Source organism: Mesoplodon densirostris, chromosome 12, assembly GCF_025265405.1.
Source record: "Mesoplodon densirostris isolate mMesDen1 chromosome 12, mMesDen1 primary haplotype, whole genome shotgun sequence".
Lineage (NCBI taxonomy): Eukaryota > Metazoa > Chordata > Mammalia > Artiodactyla > Ziphiidae > Mesoplodon > Mesoplodon densirostris.
Window position 1 is genome coordinate 84,903,915 of NC_082672.1, and position 25,262 is coordinate 84,929,176.

Consider the following 25,262-nt stretch of genomic DNA (forward strand, 5'->3'; position numbering starts at 1 on the left):
ACAGTGGAGAAAGGACAGCCTCTTCAATAAGTGGTGCTGGGAAAACTGGACAGGGACATGTAAAACTATGAGATTAGATCATTCCCTAACACCATACACAAAAATAAGCTCAAAATGGATTAAAGACCTAAATGTCAGGCCAGAAACTATCAAACTCTTAGAGGAAAACATAGGCAGAACACTCTATGACATAAATCACAGCAAGATCCTTTTGGACTCACCTCCTAGAGAAATGGAAATAAAAACAAAGATAAACAAATGGGACCTAATGAAACTTCAAAGCTTTTGCACAGCAAAGGAAACCATAAACAAGACCAAAAGACAACCCTCAGAATGGGAGAAAATATTTGCAAATGAAGCAACTGACAAAGGATTCATCTCCAAAATTTATAAGCAGCTCATGCAGCTCAATAGCAAAAAAACAAACAACCCAATCCAAAAATGGGCAGAAGACTTAAATAGGCATTTCTCCAAAGAAGATATACAGACTGCCAACAAACACATGAGAGAATGCTCAACATCATTAATCACTAGAGAAATGCAAATCAAAACTACAATGAGATATCATCTCACACCAGTCAGAATGGCCATCATCAAGAAATCTAGAAACAATAAATGCTGGAGAGGGTGTGGAGAAAAGGGAACACTCTTGCACTGCTGGTGGGAATATGAATTGGTACAGCCACTATGGAGAACAGTATGGACGTTCCTTAAAAAACTACAAATAGAACTACCATATGACCCAGCAATTCCACTACAGGGCATATACCCTGAGAAAAGTATAATTCAAAAAGAGTCATGTAGCAAAATGTTCATTGCAGCTCTATTCACAATAGCCCAGAGCCGGAAACAACCTAAATGTCCATCATCGGATGAATGGATAAAGAAGATGTGGCACATATATACAATGGAATATTACTCAGCCATAAAAAGAAACGAAACTGAGCTATTTTTAATGAGGTGGATAGACCTAGAGTCTGTCATACAGAGTGAAGTAAGTCAGAAAGAGAAAGACAAATACCGTATGCTAACACATATATATGGAATTTTTTAAAAAATGTCATGAAGAACCTAGGGGTAAAACGGGAATAAAGACACAGACCTACTTGAGAATGGACTTAAGGATATGGGGAGGGGGAAGGGTAAGCTGTGACAAAGCGAAAGAGAGGCATGGACATGTATACACTACCAAACGTGAGGTAGATAGATAGTGGGAAGCAGCCGCAGAGCACGGGGAGATCAGCTCGGTGCTTTGTGACCGCCTGGAGGGGTGGGATGGGGAGGGTGGGAGGGAGGGAGATGCATGAGGGAAGGGATGTGGGAACGGATGTATATGTATGACTGATTCACTTTGTTATAAAGCAGAAACTAATAAAAAAAATTTAAAAAAAGAAAGAAATTAAAGTGATTTAACATCAGAGTAGGGATAAAATTTTCTATTTGAATATACAATGTTGTTCCAAAAAAAAACCCCAAGTGTTTTCTTTCAGAAAAGCAAGGGATACTTTAATTTATTTTATTTTTGTCTGTATTGGGTCTTCGTTGCTGCAGGCAGGTTTTTCTCTAGTTGTGGCCAGTGGGGGCTACTCTTCATTGCTGTGTGCAGGCTGCTCATTGCGGTGGCTTCTCTTGTTGTGGAGCACAGGCTCTAGGCACATGGGCTTCAGTAGTTGCGGCACACGGGCTCAGTAGTTGTGGCTCGTGAGCTTAGTTGCTCCACTGAATGTGGGATCTTTCCAGACTAGGGCTCGAACCCGTGTCCCCTGCATTGGCAGGCGGATTCTTAACAACTGTACCACGAGGGAAGCCCACAAAGGATACTTTAAAGATATATAATGTAAAATGTATCACTAGACTTCAAATGTTAATTTTCAAAAGTAAGTATATAATTTGAATTTAACTTATATGTGTAAATTACTAAATTCCACTTTGAATTAGAATTATTTTCAAAATTCCTTTTCTGGAATTATTGTTTAATGAGTCTTTATATGCAAGACATTTTCATTTTAATTACCATGTTTTCTTTCTACATGATAAATGAGATTTTTACAGAAGTGACACTTTCATAAAACACTTTCGAAAATATACTCTTACAAAAACCAAACATCATTGTCATAATGATTCATAGCTCAAATCAATCCATAGAATTAAGGTTCTCATGTTTTCATGTTTTGATACTTACTTATGGGTTCTAAGTAGAGATATATTTTAATTTTGAAGAGAAATAATGTGATCTGTGAATTTTTTAAGTCATAGCAAAGTGAAAATACACACCATTTGACATGAAAGAAGGTTGTTCTCTGAAGTTAATAAAGTATTGTAGCTGGACATTTTTTCCAGTTATTTGTGAGAAACTACCCAGAGTTCATTCAGAAAAACCACATTATCTTTCAAATGCCTTTTTATAATTAAAATATAAATGAGACTTATGTAGAAGAGACTTGTGTATCCTAAAAGTAAATAAAAATGTTTGCTTCACCCTACACTGGATTATCAGTAGACAGGCAATGTATGTATTTAGAGCACAAGGAAAACAAGAACAGTACTATTTGTATGTATATGAATTTAATATTTAATATTTCAAAAATGGGAAAATACACCTCTATTGTCCTTTCTTGCATCTATGTTAGTGTACAGTATCGAATGTATGTGCATAAGTGTGTGGTGAAAAGGGAAATGAGACAGAAATATATTCTGTGCAAGCTTCCAGGAAACAGCTGACCTTATTATCAACCATCCTTCCTTTAAACATTCTTGTTTATTGTCTCATTCATTTCCTTTCATTCCTTCCTTGAAATATGAAAACTATAGTTTCATAAAATAAACTGTCAGAAAATTTTCTATATTATACTTTACATTCTCAGAAGCCATTGAGCACTACATAAATACAATACATAAAGTTATAATCATCTAGAAGCAGCAGAAAATTTGCTCAGCTATCTGTGGAGATGACTTGTATTTTTCACAAATAAAAGAAGGGAAGAATATAGTGATATATTTTTTTACCTGATCTCATGATGTTTATAGAACTTTTTTTTTTTTTTTGCCGTACGCGGACCTCTCACTGTTGTGGCCTCTCCCATTGCGGAGCACAGGCTCCAGACGCGCAGGCTTAGCGGCCATGGCTCACGGGCCCAGCCGCTCCGTGGCATGTGGGATCTTCCCAGACCGGGGCACGAACCCGTGTCCCCTGCATCGGCAGGCAGACTCTCAACCACTGCGCCACCAGGGAAGCTCTATAGAACTCTTAAGTGAAGGCAATGCAATCCCAATCATGTTTTTGAAGGCACCTAGGCAATCTATTTTTTTAATCATAAATTTGCATTTTGGTGTGATTTTTGACACAAGAATAAACTTCTGTTTCATGCCTATGTTTTCCTTAAAAATCAGACTTTCTACTTTTCCAAAGATTATAACAATTTACATCCATTTACATACTGATCATGTATTGATCTCCCCCCTTACCAAGAGGCACAACTGTTTAGGATATTAAAATGAATTACTTAGATGAATTTAGTTTTTTTTTTTTTTAAAAAAAGGTTTTTTATGGGCTTCCCTGGCAGTCCAGTGGTTAAGACTCCACGCTTCCAATGTAGGGAACTCAGGTTCGATCCCTGGTCGGGGAACTAAGATCCCACATGCCGCGCAGCCAATAAACAAACAAATAAATAAATCGTTTTAAAAAAGGTTTTTTATACTACTTAAGCACCTGCTAAAAAGTTCAGTAGGGTCCTTGACAGCAGGGGAACACTAATAAATGTTGAACATCTAAGAAGGCAAATGTTGGGCATAGCTTTCCTCATGTAGTCTTTACAACTATCCTATAAAATCGTTATTATTATCCATATTTTATATCTGAGGAAGCTGTGGCTCAGTAATAATAAATTGCTCAACACAGTAAGTTGCACAAACAGTAAGTAGGAAAGCAAGATTGTAATTCAGATTTCTGTATCTCTAAAATTTGTATTTATTCACAGTGTTACTGGTTCTCCAGTCTTCACATTTCTATTACTCAAGTTTCAAAAGAGAGAGAGAATTAGAAATATAAGATTGCCAAATTTTTCCTTTACTGAGTGTAGACATTAAAAATCAAATGAGCAATTTTCTTCTCTGCTTATGCTGAAAAATTATAGAAAAGCAGCAGGGAGGAAAAAGTACAAAAACCCAAACTTCATTTTCTGCAAAATAAAGAGATAAATGTAATCTATAATCTGCAGATGCCAAATTAAATATAACTGCTGATGTTAAGCAGAAAGTGAAAAGAAGAATAGAAACACATGAGGATGAAGTACCAAGAAAACTCAGAAACACCAGCAAAAATTCACTTCCTGTAGGTGAGAAGCTCACCCTGAAATAATACATTGCCTACTTAACAGCAGATATAGGAATTGGGGTTACCAGAACTCTTTGCAGAAACCTTTCTCCACACTAATAAATTCAGAGAAACAAAAATTGGGGAGATGCATAAAAATTGCATAGTTTGGCCAGAGCCGTATTTTCAGGGCCATGTTTGTTGTCTCTGTTATAACAAAAAATGTATTCTCTAGAGGGTAAAATCTTAAAAAGTGCTCTAACCTTTCCCTTCCCTTTAATACTACAAAATGTTTACTTTTTACTATCCAATCCCTGATTATTCCAGTGTCTTATTATAGTAAGTAATTATTTATACTAAAATTCTCCTGTTTTAATTACTGTGTGGTTTCTGTTGCCTGATTGGGCCCTGGGAAAGAATGAATGTTGGTATAAATGGGACCAGATTGGTCATGAATAGATAGTTGCTGGGACTGGTTAAATAGATACATGGGGGTTTATTATATTCTTCTACTTTTGTGTATATACAGAATTCTCCATAGTAAGAAGACAGCTAAACCAGCTTTAAAGAATACGTCTGCAATGGAACATATGACTATTCATTCTACATCATAGAAAAAAAGACTATAAAGAGTTTTGCTCAGATTTTGCCAGGAAGAAAATTTGTAACAAATTTACCCCCCCCAAATTTACTTTTTAGAACTTCTTATATATCAGAATTGCAGATAAGATATGGTGGATCTAAATACACATATGTAACAGTTGAATTATTCAGGTACTCGGCATGAAACAAGCTTCACACTCAAATTAGGATCTTTCAAGGGAGGCTTATAAAGAGAATATTTTCAAAGGCGTGGGCACTGTGGCAATATTAACAGCAGAGCTGTTACCACCCTAGGACGCAAAAATATGAGGAAAAGGAGCAGGTATTAGAACCTGAAGGAGAAAGTTCTATAAAGAAGGCTACCTTGAAAAATCAAAGAGCACAACAGTCTGAGGTAACCTCTCAGAAGGTCCCTGACTTTATTCTCCTCCCTCCTTCGGGTCTCCTGAACCTAACTGGAGACCACGTGGCAAAGGACCTACCTGTTGGTCCATACCTGTCAGTAGCCTCTGGGACATAGATCAGGGTGGAATAAGATGGAGAGTACGTATGGGGAGGTCAAGGAAAAGCTATGACACAGAGGTACAAAGACAGATACTCAAAAAATACTTACAGTGAATAACACTGGGGTATAGAGGAAAAGAAAGGGTGAGGGAAGAGGAAGAATAAGACATGAGATAGATCATGGTACAGAGTAGCAGATTTATAGATCTGTGTACAAAGTACACAGTACAAGGTGAGGACAATTCTGTAAACTTATAAAGATAATCACTAAAACAAGAACAAAATCCTTGTCAAAGATCAGAAATACACACTGCCGAGCAAGAAAAAGTATTGCCAAATGGTCTTTCACAGGTGTTGTAGCCACCTAGACACCTACTAGCAATATATTAGGACCTATTTTCCCACAGCCTTACAGAACTATAAAACTTTTGAAATTTGCTGAGCTGAAAAGTAAAAAATGGTATACTAATGTTGCCGACCCCATTTTCTCTTCAGTAATTTAAGATACAAGGTATATCATATATCAAATTTCTACATGTCTCTGTATCTATTATTGAACTTCCTATTTCATTTCATTGTTTTGTCTATTCATTTGCTAACATCATCTTATTATAATTACACAGGACTGGGCTTCCCTGGTGGCGCAGTGGTTGAGAGTCTGCCTGCCGATGCAGGGGACACGGGTTCGTGCCCCGGTCCGGGAGGATCCCACGTGCCGCGGAGCGGCTGGGCCCGTGAGCCATGGCCGCTGAGCCTGCGCGTCCGGAGCCTGTGCTCTGCAACGGGAGAGGCCACAACAGTGAGAGGCCTGCGTACTGCAAAAAAAAAAAAAAAAAAAAACATTACACAGTACTTTTACTATGTTTTCATGTCTGGTAGAACTAGTCTTCTCAGACTCTTTATATTTTGGAGAATTTTCCAAAAATTCATTTGTTTATTTTTCCATATTAACTTCAGTTTGTCCAGTTAAAAAATATGCTTCATGGGGATTTTATTGCCATTGTGTTAAGTTACAAAATAACTTAGAAAAAAAAAACATATCCTGAAAGCTCTGTCTTCAGAATATTGTTGCAAATGTGTATAAATTTTGAACTGCTAAGAATTTATCCTACAGATGTGGTGCACATGTATGAAATGCCTTAAGTACATGACTATGCATTGTGACATTGTTTGTTATACCATGCCGAACACATCATAATCAAAGTCAAAAGGCAAATGACACAACGGGAAAAGTGTTGACTCCTGGCACGGAGAAAGGGTCGACCTCCCTTACATATAGTGAGATTTCTGTAAATTGTCAAGAAAAATCCCCATAACACAATAGGAAAATGGATAAAAACATGAAATGGCAGCCCATCTCCACACCAACCAAAAGCAAACAAATAAACACAAATAGCCCCTAAGCAAATGAAAGCTTGCTTAAACTGACTCACATGTAAGATACAATTAAATTAAAACTATACTGTGTAAAAGTGTCAGAAAGTTTGACCTCAAACTCTGCTGAGGAGGCTGTGCAGAAACAGTTGCTCTCATACATTGTTGGTAGGAGTACAAACTGGCAGAGTTTCTGTGGAAGGCAATAGTCAAATACCAAAATTACAAATCACATACTCTTCAATTTGATCATCTCAATCCTGGGGATGTGTCATGCAGATACACATAAATTTACCACAAATATGTATAATTATTCTTAATATAGCCATAAATTAGAAATGATCCAAGTATCCATCTGTAGACCATTACTTAATTAAAGTATGGTACTTCATAATGCCATATAATGAAACTGTAAAAAGAAATGTGGAATCTCTCGATAAACTGTGATGTTTTTAATGATATCTTACTAAGATAAAAGAAAAAAAAGTATGTGCAATACTCACTCCAAAGAAAATGAAATACTTAGGCATAAAGCTAACAAAACATACAGAATTTAAATGTTATAACTTACAAAATGCTGGTGATAGAAAGAGGATCTAAATAAATTAAGAGACATACCATGTTTATGGTTTGGAGATTCAACATAGTAAAGATACAATTCTCCCCACATTGATCTGTAGATTTAATGCAATTGCTATCAAAATTGGAAGGTATTTTATAGACATACACAAGCGTATTCTAAAATTTATGTGGAAAAGCCAGGAACCTAAACAAGCTAAGACTATTTTGATAAAGCAGAATAAAGTGGGAGAAATTACTATACCTAAAGTTAAGTCTTACTATAAAGCTACAGTATTCAATTTTTACTATAAAGTATTCAGTATTCAAGGCTTACTATAAATGTACAGAACTATAAAGCTACAGTATTCCAGCTACAGTATTGGCAAAGAGGTCAATACATATATCAACAAACAGACTAGAGAACCCAGATAGAAATACAGTCAACTGATTTTTTATAAAGGTACACAGTGATTCAATAGAGGAAAGATAGTATTTTCAACTAATGGTGTTTGAACAATTAGGCACCCATAGACAAAAAAAAAAAGAATCTCAACCTAAAACTCACACTTTAAGCAAAAATTAACTCAATTTGGGACACGGGATTAAATATGAAACAAAACTATAAAACTTTTAGAAAAAAATGATCAGAAAAAAATATTCAAGACCTAGCAATAAAAGAGATTTTTTTTTTTTTTTTGCAGTACGCTGGCCTCTCACTGCTGTGGCCTCTCCCATTGCAGAGCACAGGCTCTGGATGCACAGGCTCAGCGGCCATGGCTCACGGGCCTAGCCGCTCCGCGGCATGTGGGATCTTCCCAGACCGGGGCACGAACCCGTGTCCCCTGCATCGGCAGGCGGACTCTCAACCACTGTGCCACCAGGGAAGCCCAATAAAAGCGATTTTAGCCTTGACACAAAAACCCAATCCATGAAAGAAAAAATTGATAAATTAGATCTAATCAGAATTTAAAACTTTTTGAAAGCCCATGTGAAGAGGGTCAAAAGACACACTGCAGATTGGGAGAAAATATTTGCAAGCTATATATATCAGACAGATGTCTTATATTTAGAACATGTAAAAAATTCTTAATATTCGATAGTAAACCCCCCAAGTCCAAATATTAAATGGGCAAAGACATGAACAGACATGTCTTCAGAAATAACATACACATGGCAAATAATTACATGCTAACATCACTAGCCATAAAGAAAATTCAAATTAAAACCACAATGAGATATTACTACACATCTATCAGAGTAGCTAAAAGACACAGTGGTAACACCAAATGCTCGCACTCATATGCTGTGGTGGGGATGTGAAATGGTACATCCATTCTAGAAAATAGTTTGGCAGTTTCTCATAAACCTAAACATGCATATGTCACTTCACCTAGCACTTTTACTCTTGGGTATTATCCCAGAGAAATGAAACCTTACATTAACATAAATGTTCATAATGTTCATAAATGTTCATAGCAGCTTTACATTTGTAATAGCCAAAAGTTAGAAACAACCCAATGTCCTTCAACAGAAGAATGGTTAAACAAACCAAGGGACATCTTTATTGTGAAAACTAGAGCAGTCAGAAGGAACTAACTGTTGATACATGCAGCCACTTGGATGAATCTGGAGGTGATAATGCTGAGTGAAAAAGCCTATCTCAAAAGGTACATATGTAAGTTTCTACGTATATAACATTTTCAAAATGAAATTTTAAAGATGAAGAACAGATTAATGATTGCCAGATTTTACTAATTTTACACAAATACATGTAAACCTGGTGAAATCTAAATATGCCCTGTAGATTGTACCAATGTCAATTCCCTGGCTTCAATATTGTGTTAAAGCTATGCAACATGTTACCACTGGGTAAACTGGATGAATGGTACAAGGGACCGTCCTATACATGTTTTGCTACTTTCAGTGCATCAATAATCATTTATATATTTTTATATGAATACAAATATATTTCATATATTATTTTATATATATTTATCAAAATCATTTAAAAATGGCAATGTGAAGAATTATGTGTATAATATGCTATTGTTTTGTGGAAAAGGGGAGAGGGGAAATAACATATATTTGTTTGTGCTTACGTATCCATAAAGGAACTCCAAAAGCATACTAAAGACAGTGATTACCTGAATGTTTGTAGGTTGGGGGGAACCGTAGCAAATAGGAGACAGATGTAGAAAGACATACTTTTTTTTTTTTTTTTTACATTTTGAACTATGTTAATCTATTTCTTATTTTAAAAAGTAAATAATTATTATTCTAGGCATAAAAATAATTATAATGACCATCATTCATAAAAGAACACAACACCAAAAATTTGAATGATGTAACCTTGGATTTAGGTCAGGTATTCAAATTTAATTACTGTTAATTCATTAAAATTTTACTTCATTATTATTTCTCTTATTTCTGTGGATTTAAGGAAACTTGACCACTGGTCAGGGCTGGTCTTGAAAATAACACTCAGAAAACACTGCATTCATTCACACCAATGTTACCCAGGTTCCAAAATGAATCTCTTTTTGATTTGCAGTACTGTGGCTTCAGCATATGCAAAGCATTGTTCTTTTGGACTTTAGAAACAGGAAAAACAAAGAGATCCTTTAAATAACCTCCACAAATTGAAATAGAATATGCCTCTCTGTGCTTTAGTGTTCCTTGGGAAATAGACTTATGTGGTACTAGTTGTACATTTCCCAAAAAAGAAAACAAAGAACAAGAGAAAAGCAAATTTCAAAACTCAAAAGAATTTTTGGAAACAGTCAAGAGCAAATGAGGGGCCTCAATAAAAAATGCACAGGCAGCCTCTAAGCACAATTTATTAATGCAGCATATAAAAGTAAAATGCCAGCCACCTCAAATACTAATGGAAATCAATAAATGTCAATCTGCATAGTGCTGCTATGATGGAAATCTCTGCTTTTTTATTTATCTGCTACAACAGAGAAAAGTGAAAGTTGGTAACTTAGGCCAATAAAATATTAAAGATACTCTGAGGTTTATTCACATTCAAAACTGCAATTACCTGCTAAGTTAAAGGGTCATTTTTCTAGGTATCTAAGCTTTATGTGTTAAAGCTAATTTTTTTAATTTATTTATTTAGCCACACCACAGGGCTTGTGGGGTCTTAGCTCCCTGACGAGGGATTGAACCCACGTCTTCCGCAGTGAAAGTGCAGAGTCTTAACCACTGGACTCCCAGGGAGTACCCAAAGCTAATTTTAATATTAGTGGTCTATGCATTTACTTTTCTCATTGCTTCTTTCAATATATGTACAAAGCAGTGATCAGTTTAGCCAATATTTATAGGAGAAAGGAACAGACTTTAAGAAACTATGAAAGCAAATTTAAGAGCTCTAAATTCATGTTTTTTTTTAAGTACACATGGGAACACACAAATGTGTTAGCAATTGGACAATCTATCATTATTGGGGAAAGGCAAATGTCTTGAATTTCAATGGCAGCAACCCAGTGAGGCCAGAGGGTCTACAGGAAGGGTGCTCTGAAGAGGGAACATGTCTGGGAACAGAGTCTCCCTCTGTACACACTTTCTTCCATTGAGAGCACTGTCATCACTAGCATGTCTTCCAAGTTTGGGGACATTCAAAGCAAGTATTCAAAGAATGATAATAGCTGACCTCTCTGGCCTGGTCAATTTTCACCCACACCAGTTTGGCCCTCACTCTCACTCCTCTACCCTTTCTGCTCAAATGTCCCCTTATTAAAGAGGCCTTCCTTGGTACTCCTCACTAAAAGAGCATGCCACTGTGTATCACTCACAGTTTTCTTCCCAGCACTATCACCACTGCCTATTTTATATTTACTTGGTTATTGTCTCAATCCCCCTCAGGAATGTCAGCTCCATAAGGACAGGGACTGGACAGTTTGATTCAATTCTATGTACCCAGTATCTGGAAAAGCAATAACTCAGTAAGTCCTTCTACTTAAACCTCACAATGATTCTGTAAGTAAACAGATTCTAAAATTAACTGGGTTCCCCAAAGTTACCCATTTGATCAGGGGGTAATTTTATGACTCAAAGCCATATCTCTGAGTTCTAAATTCTATGTTTTTTCCAGCGTATCATGCAGCTTCTCATTTTGATACTGTGAATTACTTTAAATCTGGAAATTCTCATCAAGTCTTTGTGGAAATGGGGCGTTGTGAAGAGTAAGTGTCCACCTAAAAAGAGCACGTAATTTTTTTTATTAGTTTGTTACATAATTCCTCCTTCATGTGCACAAGCAAAAACCTTTTCTTTTCCAGAAACACAGAAAAATATTTAAGTATACTTATAATTAAGAATAATATGGAAACAAAAAAAAGTGTCACTTTTCAGCATAAATTTAGATGCTAATGCAAGGACATTAATAAATCAATGAAATTAACTGCAACTACTTAACAATTTACTAAACATTTATAGAGTATCTTTTATAGATCAGAACCTCTGCTAAGGCCATGGAGTTATAAAGATAAATAAATAATAATCCACATCCTTAAAAGTGTTAAATCCACTTCAAGATATAGACATACAAGTAAAAATACAATATAATGGAATCAGAGGCTTTTGTAAGTTGTTAGGAGAGCAAAGGGAATTAGTAACCAGTTCTGCCTAGGAGCATCAAACAGAAGAACTGCAGTTTGAGCTGCATCTTGGAAGATAAGTAGACATTCCCAGATCCAATAGCAAGAGGGAGTAGCAAATACATGTGGCTGGGAAATGATATGTGTATTTCAAGGACTAGGACATTTAATATGTCTGGGCATCAGGTACATTGAGAAGGTATAGCTGGAGATGGGACTGTCAAAGAGCACAGCAATACCATCTAAATATTCTTAAGAAGATTCAGTGAGATGATGCATGTAAAACCATCAGCATAGTGCCTCACTATGTACTGAATAAATGCTGGCACGTGGAATGGAATGGAAGAATCGAGATTTTTATATATCCACAATTCCAAAAGAAAAAATGTCTCTTGGTATAAAAATAAATCCATTGTTTATCAAATAAAATTCTTTATTGGGGTCCCCATGTGTTTAGAAATGGCATGCATATTATTTACACAGAGCAGTATTCAAAACCAGGGAATCCAGACAGCAATCTCATCTGATGTTTTCAGCAAGAACCGATATATGTGACAGGGAGTTTAAGAAGTAATGAAGCAATCCTGTATTTAGAACCAGCTGTGATATGGACTTCACTTGCTTGAATAGCAGGCTGATTTTACGGAGAAGAGGGTGTGAGTTTGATTTCTTTTTTCATTACTCATGACTTCAATCCTTAGGGAAATGACAAGATAATTTGATTCTCAAACACTCATTTGGGAGTGTCAATGATAAATGATTGGAAATATTGCTGCTCCCATCACAGTGCTTTTCTTATTGGTTCTCACCTCTGTACTTCCTTCTTCTCCTTTTCACTCAGCCCCAACGAGCGAACTTGATATTGGAGCGATAAAGCTTGTCACAATAAATGTAATCTTCTGTCACAATCTTTCTCTTTTTCCCCTTTTCTATTGTTTCCCCCTAAAAAAATCTTCAGTTTGATCCTTGCATGTCAACTTCATACTTCTGTATGACTGAGGGACAACAGGAAATAATTCCACTGTTTGTGCCAGTCAGCACAAGAAAATTGTAATTTTCCTTGTCACTGCATCTTACAATCTCCTAATGAGCAGCTCTAATGCTGGGCTATTGAATTACACAATAAACAGAAATTTCCCATCATTTAACATTTGTTCAAAGACTCTGCTGTGGGTCCACGAGAGGAGAAAGAAGAGAAATGTGTACTTATCCAGTGAATTCAATCAATGCAAACCGCAAATTTAATTATTCAGGCTATCAAAATCTGTTGTTGTTATTGTTATTGTATTAATGCCTAAATTATTTGAAAAAAATTATTCTAACCTTACAGGAAAGCTTGGCCTTTGTTGACATAAATGTGCCTACCAAAAAAATGGTTTTGTATTCTAATTGAAGAATTGTTTATTTTGCAAATGAGTAAAGAGAGATACTTGGGCTAGTTATATTTGTCTGAAAGGATGTAAGGGCTTGATTACATAGAACAGGGATCAGAAACTTTTATCTTTTGGGCCAGACTGAGGTCTTATGCCCATAAAAGTCTACTGTCTCTACCTTTAGACCTATGAACTCCCAACCCACGTGGCTGCAGCCAGGATTCCCACCAGGCTCTTCCTCACCACAGTTCCCACTGAATATCAGGGACTCAGTGGGCAGGACAGAACAGCCAAGAGCCAGAACAATGCCTTCCTTCTGGGGGGCATGGCCTTCCCACCCTAGCTCCTGCCAAGCTTCCCTCCTGCTTTAGTTCCCTCCATAAGACTCATTTAGTTCATCATAACCTCATCCCTTCAGAAAAATCTTCCTTCACCATCCTGTGCAAAAGTACAGTAGGCATTTCTAGAAGGAAAATGTGATCCCATGAAGGACCAGTGTATGGAAATTTGTATTTAAAACATTAATGACAATGGAAGTACAATTGTGCAGAAAGCATAGAAAATGAGGTTGTCCATTTAACTTTGCTTTCTGGTGCTGAGAGGTATTTGGCTCTTAAAGTACCATGACCTTTAACTGTGAACTTTCCTGTTGAAAATCTTCTTAGAATGTATTAGTGCACTTTTCGTCCTGAGTAAGTAATATCACTTAGCCTTTTTTGATGATTCAGCATCTTGCAGTAGTTTGTTAAGAACAGATAGGCAGTTTCTCTTTTAAGGTAACACATTTTTCTTTCACTTGTATGCTTTTAACTAAAAGACTTTAGGAAACTATGTGGTTGAAAAATATTTTACTAAGCATTATCCTGCAAGGTGAAACATTCATTCATTCATTCTTCATGCATTCAGTTACTGAGCACTTAAGTAGTTCCTACAAAGTGCAAAGCACTGTGCCAGGCTCTGGAATGCAGTGGTGAAGAACACTAAAACCTCTAAGAAAGGAAGAACGTTCAGGCCAAGTTCACCTTATATTCTCTTAAGATACTGTTGAACACTCCCGAAAACCCGTTTGTAGACCTGCAGCATTACCATCCACACGGCATGTGGTAGAAAGACTGCAAACACAGCATAAAAGCAAGACAAATACCTCCATCTGGAAGAATCCGAAAAGATTCTCAAAGGTGACCAGGACTCAAAGGATGAGGAAGAGGAGGGGTTTGGCATTTCAACAACATTTTTCAATAACCCTACATTTTCTTGTTCTCTGTTAACAATTATTCTTAACTTTCTGGGGAGCCCCATAAAGAATCTAATAAAAAAATGTTAATATATTTGTATATCCATATACCTATACACACACACACACGCACACACACAACCTCTTCTTTATCAATGGACACAGGTTGCTTCCATATCTTGACTGTTGTAAATAATGCTGCAATGAACATAACGGTGAATATATCTTCTCAAACTAGTGTTTTAGTTTTCTTCAGAAAGATACCCAAAAGTGGAATTGCTGGATTGTATGGTAGTTTTACTTTTATTTTTTTCAGTAACCTCCATACTGTTTTCCATTGTGTCTGTACCAATTTACATTTTGATTAACGGTGCACAAGGGTACTCTTTTCTCCACACCTCTACCAATACTTGTTATTTCTTATCTTTTTGTTGTTAACCATCTGATGTCTTTTTGTGAGGTTGTAGTTCATTGTGACTTTGATTTGCATTTTCCTGATGATAAGTAAAGTTAAGCATCTTTTCATGTGTCTGTTGGCCATCTGTATGTCTTCTTGGTAAGAATTTCTCTTCGGGTCCTCAGCCTGTTTTTGTTTTTGTTTTTTTTTTCATCTTTATTGGAGTACAATTGCTTTACAATGGTGTGTTAGTTTCTGCTTTATAACAAAGTGAGTCAGTTATACATATACATATGTTCCCCTATCTCTTCCCTCTTGCGTCTCAGCCTGCTTTTTAATGGGGTTGTTTGATTTTTTGATATTGAGTTTTAAGTGTTCTTTGTATATTTTGGATATTAATCCCTTATCAGATATATCACTTGTTAATATCTTCTTCCATTCAGTCAGTGGCCTTGTTGTTTTGTTGATAATTTCCTTTGCTGTGCAAATGTTTTTTAGTTTGGTGAAAACTATTTATGTATTTTTGTTTTTGTTTCCCTTACCAGAAGAGACATATCCAAAAAACTATTGCTAAGATAACTATCAAAGAGCATACTGCCAATGTTTTCTTCTAGGAGTTTTATGGATTTAGGTCTTACATTTTAGTTGTTAGTCCATTTATAGTTTATTTTTGCATATAGTGTGAGAAAGTAGTACAGTTTGATTCATTTGCATGTAGCTGCCTAGTTTTCCCAACACCATTTATATAAGAGCCTGTCTTTTCCCCATTGTGTATTCTTGCATTCTTTGTCATAGATTAATTGCCCATATATGTGTGGGTTCATTTCTGGTCTCTTTAATATGTTCCATTGATTTATGTGTTTGTTTTGTGCCAGCACCATACTTTTAATTACTGTAGCTTTGGAATATTGTTTTTTTTTTTTTAATGAAAGCTTATTTAATTAATTTATTTATTTGTTTGGGGCTGTGTTGGGTCTTCGTTTCTGTGTGAGGACTTTCTCTAGTTGTGGCGAGCGGGGGCCCCTCTTCATCGCGGTGCGTGGGCCTCTCACTATCGCAGCCTCTCTTGTTGCGGAGCACAGGCTCCAGACGTGCAGGCTCAGTAGTTGTGGCTCAGGGGCCTAGTTGCTCCGCGGCATGTGGGATCCTCCCAGACCAGGGCTCGAACCCGTGTCCGCTGCATTGGCAGGCAGATTCTCAACCCCACCAGGGAAGCCCTGGAGTATTGTTTGAAATCAGGAAGCAGGGTACCTCTAGCTTTGTTCTTCTTTCTCAAGATTGTTTTGGCCATTCAGGATCTTTTGTGTTCCCATACAAATTTTAGAATTATTTGTTCTAGTTCTTTGAAAAAAGTCATTGGTATTATGATAGGGATTGTATTGAATCTGTAGATTGCCTATGCTCCTTTTAATAATATTAATTCTTCCAATTCATGAGCATGATATATGTTTCCATATGTTTGTGTCAATTTCAACTTGTTTTGACAACATCTTATGGTTTTCAAAGCACAGATCTCTCACCTCCTTGGTTAAATTTACTCTTAGGTATTTTATTCTTTTGATGCAATTATAAATGGGATTGTTTTCTTAATTTCTCTTTCTGCTAATTCATTGTTACTATAAAGAAATATAACCAAAAAAAGAAATATAACCAATTTCTGTATATTAATTTTGTATCCTGATACTTTACTGAAATATTTATTGTTTCTAATAGTTTTTTGTTGGTGTCTTTAAGATTTTCTATATATAGTATCATGTCATCTGCAAACAGTGACATTTTATGTATTCCTTTCCAATTTGGATTTCTTACATTTTTTTTTCTTTTTTGATTACTGTGGCTAGAATATTCAGTACTATGTTGAAAACAAATGGTGAGAATGAGCAGCCTTTTCTTATTCCTGATCTTAGAGAAAATGCTTTCAGCTTTTCACTACTGAGCATGATGTTGGCTGTGGGTTAGTCATATGTGGCCTTTACTATATTGAGGTATGTTCCCTTATTACCCACTTTTTTGAGATTTTTATTATAAATGGATGTTGAATTCTGCCAAAAGCTTTTTCTGCATCTATTGAGATGATCATGCGATTTTTATCCTTCCTTTTGTTAATGTGGTGTACTGAATTGATTGATTTGTGGATATTGAATTATCCTTGGATCTCTGAGATAAATCACACTTGATCATGGTGTATGAGCTTTTTCATGTGTTGCTAAACTTGGTTTGCTAATATTTTGTTGAGGATATTTGCATTTATATTCATCAGTGATATTGGCCTATATTTTTTTGGGGGGTGTCTTTATCTGGTTTCATTATCAGGGTGATGCTGGCCTTATAGAATGAGTTTGGAGGTGATTCTTCCTCTTCAATTTTCTAGAAAAGTTTGATAAGGATAAGTGTTAACTCTTCTTTAAATGTTTGGTAGAATTTACCTGTGAAGCCCTCTGTTCCTGGACCTTTTTTTTTTTTTTAGGAGTTTTTTGATTACTGATTCAATGTCACTACTGGTAATCATTCTATTCATATTCTTTATTTCTTCTTAATTCAGTCTTGGGAGACTATATGTTTCCAGGAATTCATCCATTTTTCTAGTTGTTCCAATTTGTAGGCATAGAATTGTTTGTAGTAGTATCTTTGATCCTTTGCATTTCTGTGGTGTCAGTTGTAACTTCTCTCTCATTTCTGACTTTATTTGGGTCCTCTCTTTTTTTTATTATTAGTTGGTCTAAAGCTTTATTAAATTTGTTCATCTTTTCAAAGAACCACCTCTTAGTTTCATTGATCCTTTCTCCTGTTTATTTAGTCTCCTTATTTCTACTCTGATCAATATAATTTCCTTCCTTCTACTAACTTTGGGGTTTTTTTGTTCTTCCTTTTCTTGTTTTTTTAGGTGTAAGGTTAAGTCACTTATTTAAGATTTTTCTTATTTCCTGAGGTAGGCTTGTTTCGCTATAATATTTCTCTTTGAACTGCTTTTGCTAAATCCCATACATTTTGGAATGTTGTGTTTCCATTTTTATTTAACTCAAGGTATTTCTTTATTTTCTCTTTGACTTTTCAATGACCCCACTGGTTGCTTAGTAGCAGATTGTTTTGATTCTACATGTTTGTTTTTTCCACTTTTTTTTGTAGTTGATATCTGGTCTTATGCACTTGCAGTCAGAAAGGATGCTTGCTATGATTTCAGTCTTCTTAAATTTACTGAGATATGTTTTGTGGCCTATCATGTGATCTATCCCAGAGAATGCCCTATGTGCATTTGAAAAGAATGTGTATTCTGCTGCTTTGGAATGGAATGTTATATATATATATATATATATATATATATATATATATATATATATATATCCCTTTATCATTATGTGATGTCCTTCTTTGTCTCTTGTTACAGACTTTGTTTTAAAGTCTATTCTGCCCTTTTTGTTGTGCTGCCCCTACTCATGGGCCACTCTCCAGTGGTGTCTGATCCCCACGTACTCCTCTCCTCCACACTGCCACTGACATGATGCTGTCCTGCAGCCTGGCCTGCACCTGCTTCTGCTCAGCACCATCACCTTTGACATCATCGTGATGGCCAGCCACAGCTGGCTTAAGTCGGGTGACAATATCCACATGTTCTCACTGTGATGGTGATATTTTCACAAGGGTGGCTACAGCAGGTCTTACAAGGATGGCTTCCAGATCGTCATGATGTACATGTGGGGAAGGGGAGCTGCCACCAAGCCTCTCTGCAGCTTTATCATCCTGGTGATCTGTTTCATTCTCTCCTTCTTTGCCTTCTGTGGATCCCAAATGCTTGTCCCTCTGAGACTGAATTGTGGCCTCCTGGCCCTGGCTGCTGTATTCCATATCATCTCCCTTGTAATTTACCATGTGAAGTACACCTAGACTTTCAACCTCAAACCAACCCTCTTGTCACTACATCTATAACTGGGCCTAAGTCTTCAGATGGGCAGCCACAATTATCCTGATGGCTGTGCTTTCTTCTGTTTCCTTCCCAACAATGAAGGTGGCCTCCAGGGAAATGCCAAGCCCAGGTATTTGTACACATCCACCTAAGTTGGGAAATGAGCAGAAGAAAATCACTGCTACTGAGATGGACTACAAAGAAACTGTTTTCCTCAGAATAATTTGAACTTATTTTTATGGCAATGTTCATAGAGTTAAACTAGGCAAAGTGCTAAAATAATTTGGGAGAAAATGTTTCTTAAATGGTGTTATAGTTTTATATTCATATTTTACATGTGTCTTGTAGAGTTAAACAAGACTTACTCTTTTAACTATCTATAATATGCCAATATTTTCTTATAACTATCTATACCATTTATACTGCATTTGTAAAAGAATGTGAATATTAAACATACCACTTCATAAGGTAGAAATAAGAAGGCTTCAGCAATTTGAGTAACCTAATCAAGTTTTTGTTTTTCCCGGATGGAATGGACTAGGTCTACTAAGCACTAAGGAAAAGAGGGAGACATTAGTAAAAATTGTTACTGACCCAATATTCTAAAAGAAGTACAATAAATAAATATTTTTCAAGCCTGCAGCTATTTAAAGAAGCAAAAATATTTCTTAAATGTGTACTATTTGTGAGAATTTCTAATTAATAACCTTAACAAATGACTTCTTTCTAAGCTTCATGTTAACTTGATATGGCATTGACGAAAGTATTTTTTCATGGCCATAGCCTGTTGCAGTGGCAAGGCCTCCTTAAGTAGTAAAATTTTAAGATAAAATTTTCTCATTTAAAGTAGTTTATAGGGTTGGAGTGTGGGAAAATGCTATACTAATAAATCTGTACTGTTGTGTGTGTGTGTGTGTGTGTGTGTGTGTGTGTGTGTATGTGTATGTGTGTATTTAGTACCAGATTGAAAGATGGACTGGTCATGACTGATGAATAGGATTAGGCTGTTCAGTAAAGCATCAGTGGTTGGTTCCTATAACAAAAGTAACATTAAAAAAGGCTAAAGAGAAGAAATGGCTTGAATTTTTTATCTTAGTTTTGACTGGGCTCTATTCATATAGACACAGCTTCTAATAGATTGCAACTATAAGCAAAAACTTAATCTAGTTAAAAACCTGGTTTTCCTTGACAAAGAGATTTTAAAAATATGATGCAAAACATACAACAGGAGAATTCAGGGATGTGAGATTTATCTGAATGGCAAATAGATGATACACCATATGGACTGTTTTTACCGTTTGTACTTACATAATGAAAACAATCCATTTTATATATCAAATTATTATTTTATAAGTTGTAAGAGTGAGCAATTGTAGTTTTCAATATGAACTTTTCCCAGTAAAACAAGTGTTCTAATCTTGAAAATAAATAAAGTCTGTTTTATCTGATATAAGCATCACTACCCCAGATTTCTTTTCATTTCTATTTGCATGGACTACCTTTTCCATCCTCTCACTTTCAGTCTGTGTGTGTCTTTAGATCTGCAGTGAGCCTCTTGTAGGCAGCATATATATCAGTCTTGATTTTTTATCCACTCAGCCACTCCATGTCTTTTGATTGGAGCAATAGTTCATTTACATTTAAGGTAATTATTGACAGGTATGTACTTACTGCCATTTTGTTCATTGTTTTCTGCTTGATTTTGTAGTTATTCTTTGTTCCTTTCTTCTTCTGCTGCTGCTCTCTCCCCTGCTCACTCCCCTTGTGATTTGATGACTATAGTTAGTCTTACGTTTGGATTCCTTTCTTTTTGTTGTGTTGTTGTTATATAGTTTTGTTATATAGCTTTGGTTGGTGGTTACCATGAGTTTCATATATAATAACCTGTGTATATATGTGATTATTTTAAGTTAATGGTCCCTTAAGTTCAAAAACATTCTAACTACCCTTCATACTTACTGTCCCCATGTTCAATGTTTTCAACATCATATTTTACATTTTTTGTTTGGTGTATCCCTTTACTTATTGTGGATATAGATGATTTTACTATTTTTGTCTTATAACCTCCCTATTAGCTTTATGAGTTGTTGATCTACTACATTTACTGTATGTTTGCCTTTACCTATGAGATTTTGTTTTTGTAATTTTTGTATTTCTAGTTATGGTCTTTTCTTTTCAGCTTAGAGAAATTCTTTGAACATTTCTTATAATGCCAGCTTAGTGGTGCTGAACTCTTGTATATTTTGCTTGTGTGTAAAATTAGTTATCTGTATTTCCAATCTGAATGACAGCCTTGCTGGATAGAATATTCTTGTTTTTAGGGTGTTTTTTCTTTTACCACTTTGAATATTTTGTGCCACACCATTCTGGCATGCAGAATTTCTCCTTAAGAGTTGGTTGATTGTCTTATGGGAATTACCTTGTACTTAACTAGTTGCTTTTCTCTCAATCCTTTGAGAATTCTCCCTTTATCTTTAAGATTCTCCCTTTACCTTTAATTTTTGCCATTTTAATTATAATGTATCTTGGTGTGGACTCTTTGGGTTCATCTTGCTTGGGACTCTCTGTTCTTCTCAGACCTGGATGTCTGTTTCTTTTCTCAAATTATGGATGTTTTCAACTATTATTTCTTCCAATAAGTTTTCCACCTCTTTCTCTCTCTCTTCTACTGGGACCTCTAGAATGTGAATGTTAGTACACTTGATATTGTCCCAAAAGTCTCTAAAATTATCTTCATTTTCTAAAAGTCTTTTTTCTTTTCTGCTTGGGTGGTTTCCACTACTCTGTCTTCTAGTTTACTGATCCATTCCTCTGCATCATCTAATTAACTGTTGATGCCTTCTAGTGTATTTTTTATTTCAGTTAATGTATTCCTCAGCTCTGTATGGTTCTTCTTTATAGTTTCTAAATCTTTGTTAAACTTTTCACTGTGTTCATCAATTCTTCCCTGAGTTCATTGTGCATCTTTATGATCATTACCTTGAACTCTTTATTGGATAGATTTCTTGTCTCCACTTTGCTTAGTTCTTCTGAAGTTTTGTCTTATTCTCTTGTTTGGAACATATTCTTCTCCCACCTCATTTTGTGTAATTCTCTGTGTTTATTTCTATGTATTTGGTAGATAGGTTACATTTCCTAATCTTGGAGAAGTGACCTTATGTAGGAGATGTCCTATGGGCCCAGCAGCTCACTCCCCTCTGGCCACTAGAGTTATACGCTCTAGGGGTGCCCTCTATGTGGGCTGTATGCACCTTTCTATAGTGGCAGAGCCAACTACTATGCATGTGCTGGTAGGTGGGGCTGGCCCTTGGCTAGTTGGCTGCCAGGCCCTGCCTCATTCAGTGGCTGCTGACCCACTAGTAGGTGAGCCTGTGTCCTGGAATGGCTGATAAAGGGCTTGGGGGTGGAGGGCGAGGGCTGGGGCAGCTGTCAGCCCACTGGTAGGCAGGATTGTGTCCTGAGGCAGCTTCCTGAGGGACTGGTGGGTCCTGGAGCTGGTGCCAGCCTGCCGGAGGATGGGTCCAGGTCCTGGCATGACTGGCTGCTTGGCCCAGGGTTCCAAGGACTGTTGCTGGCTTGCTGGTAGGAAGGTAACCCCCTGGTACTAACCAGCTAGAGAAAGGACACTGAAATGGAGTGTCCTTGTGGTAGAATGAGCACCCTAAAAATTGCTGCTGTCAGCATCTCTGTCTCCAGGGGGTATCCCAGTGGCTTCCTTCCTCTCCAAGATCAACAGATGTATCTGACCCAGGCTTCTTTCAAATTACTGCCTCTATACTGGAACTCAGAACATGTGAGATTTTGTGTTTGCCCTTTAAAAGTGGAGTCTCTGTGTCCTACAGATTTCTGGATCTCCCATATGCAAGCCCTGCTGGCTTTCAAAGCCAGACATTCTGGGGTTTTGTCTTCCTGGTACAGGACCCCTGGGCTGGGGACCCTGATGTGGGGCTCATACCCCTCACTCTTTGGGGAGAATCTCTGTAATTGTGATTATCCTCTTGTTTGTGGAAGTGTGAATCTTGGTTATACTTTGTATTTGCCCCTCCTACCTGTCTTATTTCGGTTCCTTCTTTTGATCTAAAATAGGTCATAGATATCACTTCTTAAAGGTAGGGGAGGGAGCTCCTTCGTGAATGAAAATAATCTGGCCAGTCCATCCACCCTGCTGTGTTATACTGCGGCAGTTGCTGTAGCAAATATCTGTGTTTTATGAATATCACCAAGTAACACAAGGAGTCAAAGATGAAAACAGACTTGATTAAATGCAGACTAAGTGATCTTTAAAATTATTTCATTGCTTCTGGACAGTGGTTTGGGTTATTGTGGACAAATAGCTACTCAGTAGATACTTGTGGTACTTGGGGCTGCATCTACATGAGGCCAGGAAAGCCCCCTCCATGTGTCTGCCAGAGTCTTTCCTCTTAGAAATACACACCAGCCAGCCACCTTTAATATGGAGAAACCCACAGTGAGCATTAAGAAGCACAGCAAGACAGCTTATATGTGCTCAGTTCTATTTTTCTAGCTAAATACAGTGATATATTTACCATCCCAAATTATTTTTTCTTCTGGCAAACTTGAATGCTCGTGGTATCTAAAATAATCAAAAATCTTACAGAAATATACAGTACAAAATGCAACCATACTGTTAACTAAAACTATAAAGAAGGTAAGTTTTGTTTTCAATAATCTCTTAAATTTCACTCTTTCCCTGGGGCCCTCACATGACTGCTTGTGACATGCTGCTACTCTTTTTTGTCTATCTAGAAGTATTTGAGTTATAGCTCAAAACTAGTCCTTTCTTATCCCCTAATATTCAAAAATCAGATTATTTTAATGTTCTGGGCTCCAACAATCTACAGCACTCGGAAACTCATTTACATTAAGGTGTAAAGGACTGATGGCTAATGGAATGTAATAAAACTTCAAGAAGTATTTATATTTTAAAACAAAGGAAATGAATCCTTAATTAAGAAACATCAGGCAGGAAACAGGGTACGTTTTCTAGAATCTCTTAAATCCCAGCATATAATTGATTTGCAATAGCATCAATAAAACGGGTGCCAAATCATAAGTCTGTACAGTTCTCACTTTCAACAATAAAAGGGATCACAATGATGAATGGTCCAAAACATTCATGGTTTCCAGCAGAACTACAATGTTGGCAACTTCCTTCCTCGGATGTCTGAGTGGCCCGAGATCTTACATGTAACTTATATGTGCTGTTGTAAGTCTAGTGTCTATTAGATTGATTGCATCAGGCTTAAAGAGTCTTCCATTTGAAGAACTTGTAATAAAATATTTTTTCCTCCTCAGGAGAAAGAAAAACAATAAAAGGGATTTTACCAACACGGAAGCATAGCATATAATATCAGACCCTCGCTCCTAAAGACAGGAAAGGAAGCTGACAGAATAGAATACTAAGTTCTACTGAGCAATCACATTGCTCCAAGAACTGTCTCAGATGTCTGCACTTATGATATAATGCAATCTTAAAATCTTTTCAAGAGGGACATATTAGCCCTATTTTAGGTATAGGAAAACTGACATTTACAGAGATTAAATAGCATGTTCCAAACTGCATACTAATAAGGAGAAAAAACAGAAGTTTAAACAGTTTTTCTGACTCAAAATTCCATGGTCTCTGGATAGACACCTGGCTTATTCTGTCTGAACAGAGGGAATCCAGTCAACAACTACCATGTTTTAAGCACTCTCTGGACGGAGCACTGCCAACATGGCAGCTTGTTTAATCCTCATCACAAATCTGTGGATAAGACACTATTTGGCCCACATTAACACATGAAGAAATGAATGCTCAGTGTGGTAAAGGTTGCAGAACTGGCAAGTGGTAAATCTGGAATTTGAGCCAAGGTCAGCCTAGGTCTAGATTCTAATTCTAAATTTACCAAAGTTTCTATGCTGTGTATTTTTTGTTTCAACTAAAAATGGGTGATGATACTCAAAGACATAGGGCAAAAAGTATTTGGGGCAGAATTTTCTCCAATTTATATATCTTTTTTATCCAAAACAGAGGAGATTCCACAGCCCATACTCACTATTGTAATGTTTGCTCCTTGATGGAAGCAAATTTTTTCTTTTATGTCTAGTCTAAGTGTTTTGGTTTTATGTCAGTTTTGTGAATACTGATAAGTTTTTGTCTCCAGGATTTACTGCTTTTGTTGTTAGTGGTAGTGTTTTAGAATTCTGGGGAGAGATACAGAGGGGAGAGGAAAATAATGAAAGGGACAGCTCTTGGCAAAGAGGGGCTGTGATAATAATACACACAATTTAAAAACAGAGAAAAAATAGCATTAATTAAAAAGTTTTATCTATATAATGAGAAAACAACCCTAATACCTGAAAATATCCTGTTACTTGCCTGAATTTACTTTTCACTCA

General features: G+C 36.5%; 1 pseudogene; it reads left to right on the forward strand.

Annotated features, from left to right (window-relative positions):
* Positions 1 to 19,012, forward strand: part of LOC132499883 (p53 apoptosis effector related to PMP-22-like) — a 29,806-nt pseudogene extending 10,794 nt beyond the window's left edge.
* Positions 19,013 to 25,262: the final 6,250 nt, after the last annotated feature.